Source organism: Arachis ipaensis, chromosome B06 (assembly GCF_000816755.2).
Source record: "Arachis ipaensis cultivar K30076 chromosome B06, Araip1.1, whole genome shotgun sequence".
Taxonomy (NCBI): domain Eukaryota; kingdom Viridiplantae; phylum Streptophyta; class Magnoliopsida; order Fabales; family Fabaceae; genus Arachis; species Arachis ipaensis.
The window spans coordinates 32,243,985-32,246,691 of record NC_029790.2 but is presented as its reverse complement, the minus strand read 5'-3'; positions in this window follow the sequence as shown (position 1 = coordinate 32,246,691).

The window sequence follows — 2,707 nt, the reverse complement described above, 5'->3', positions numbered from 1 at the left end:
TAGAATATATGTATATTAGGTGAGAGCTTAGGTTAATTAAAGATTCAATTTATAAAACTCACTTAGCCATATGTATACCCTTACCTGCACCTTGGCCCCATTACAACCCTGAAAAGACCTCATGATGTTTGCATTGGTATATTAACTGTTGTTGATTGGTTAAGAGAAAAACAAAAGTTAGAAAACATGACTGGAGAAAAATAGAGTGATTACCCTATACACTAGAGATTAGAGCGTACATACATTATCAGTGAGGGTTCAATGCTTGAATTTTCATGTTTCCTGCTTTCATAAGCTATCTTCTTGCACTTTTATCGGTTTTATTGTATAATGATAGAATTAGTGGAATTTGATTTGTAATTATTTTGAAGGGCTTATTTACTTTTGATCAAGTGGACAATAATCATATAGTTGCATTCATTTATATATGTAGGATTGCATTGCATTTCATGAGTTTCTGCATGTTCATACTTATTTCCTTGTCTCCTTCAATTTAGCATGAGGACATGCTAATGTTTAAGTGTGGGGAGGTTGATAAACCACTATTTTATAGTTTATATTGTGTTTAATTGTGTGGTTTTTTCATGATCCTTACCCACTTATTCATCAATTCAGCATGCATTTAGATTTCCTTCCTAAATTCAGTACATGTTTGAAAATTGCTTCCAAGAGACTTTAATTATTTAATTTTAATTCTCCTCTATTCCATTCGATGCCGTGATCTATGTGTCAAGTGTTTCAGGCTTTATAGGGCATGAATGAGATGGAGATTTGAGAGGAAGCTAGCAAAAATGGAAGTAACACAAGAATTTGAGGAGATAACCAGCGAGAAGTGACGCGGTCGCATGGCTCACGCGACCGCGCGAAGGAGCGCAAATCGCAGTGACGCGGCCGTATGGCTTGCGCAGCCGCGTGGATTGGAAAGCGCAAGCGACGCGGTAGCGTGGACGACGCGAACGCGTGGAGAGAAAAAAGCGCAAGCGACGCGTCCGCATGGATGACACGATCGCGTGACATGCGCGATCTGCATAATCTGCAGAATTCGATGGGGGCGATTTTGGGCCTTATTTCGGCCCAGTTTTCGGCCCGGAACAGCAGACTAGAGTCAGAGAATATGCAGAAACAACAGAGACATTCATTCAGTAGTTTTTAGATCTAGTTTTTCACTCTCTTAGGTTTTTCTCTCTAGTTTTGAGAATTTTAATTTTCAATTGGTCTTAGCATTGGAACATTGAGAAGAGTTATTTCCTCATCAAGACTTCATCATTCTAGTTTGTTCTCTTAACTCGGTTTTATTCTTCCATGTTCTTTGTTATGTTCAATTTTGTCATTCAGATACTTTTATGATTAATTAATGCAAGGATTATTTCTCTTTAATTCAATTTCAATTCCAATAATCATGTCTTCTTTTAATTCCCTTTCATGTGCTATGGATTCTTTATTTACAATGCGTGAGTAGTTTCATTACTTGATGGGGAGTTGATTAAAAGGAACTCTTGAGTTGGAAGGATTGAAGGAAAAATTTGTAGTTGGGTTAAATGTTGGATTGCTATCCTGTCACCAACGCCAATCCCTTTGAACTAAGTGGGTTGCAACTCATGAACAGATCTGGCATTCTAATTTGTTTGACTTTCCCTTACCTAGTAAAGGATAACCAAACAGAGTAACCGTTAATTATAAATTAATCTTAAAAATCACTCCATCAATGATAGAGATTCTAACTAATCAATTCCCAGTCAAGGCTTTTATTTATATTATTTAAAATTACTCAATTTAAATTCCAATTTACTTAGCTCAACTTCTTGGAACATCTGATTAATAAAACAGCACACTTTTCTGCAACTCGTTGGGAGACGACTTGGGACTTAAAACTCCCAGTAATTTTAATTTAAACTCTCTGTGACATATTTCTAAATTGATAGGCAGATTTTCGGTGAGTTAAGAACTATACTTGCAACGTAACCATTTTAATAAATTTTTAATTCACCAGCTTCTGCTTCCCATCAACAAGCAACAATTTAAGTTTGGTGTTGTAATGAGCGGATAATTTATACCCTTTTTGGCATTGTTTTTACATAGTTTTTAGTATGTTTTAGTTACTTTTTATTATATTTTTATTAGTTTTTATTCAAAAATCACATTTCTGGACTTTACTATGAGTTTGTGTGTTTTTCTATGATTTCAGGTATTTTCTGGCTGAAATTGAGGGATCTAAGCAAAAATCTGATTCAGAGGCTGAAAAAGGAGTGCAGATGCTGTTGGATTCTGACCTCCCTGCACTTGAAGTGGATTTTCTGAAGCTACAGAAGCCCAATTGGTACTCTCTCAATTGAGTTAGAAAGTAGACATCCTGGGCTTTCCAGCAATATATAATAGTCTATGCTTTTCCTGAGATTTGATGGCCCAAACTGGCGTTCAAAGTCAGCCCAAAACATCTTAGCGTAAAACACCCAAACTGGCACCAAAGCTAGCGTTTAACTCGAGGAACAGCCTAAGCACAAGAAAACTTCAATGCTCAGCCCAAGCACACACCAAGTGGGCCTCGGAAGTGGATTTCTGCACTATCTGCACTTAGTTACTCATTTTCTGTATACCCTAGTTACTAGTTTAGTATAAAAACTACTTTTAGAGATTTATTTTAGAGTTTTTAAGTCTTTTTGTTAATCTTATGCTAATAGACACGTTTGGAGGCTGGCCTCATGGCCAT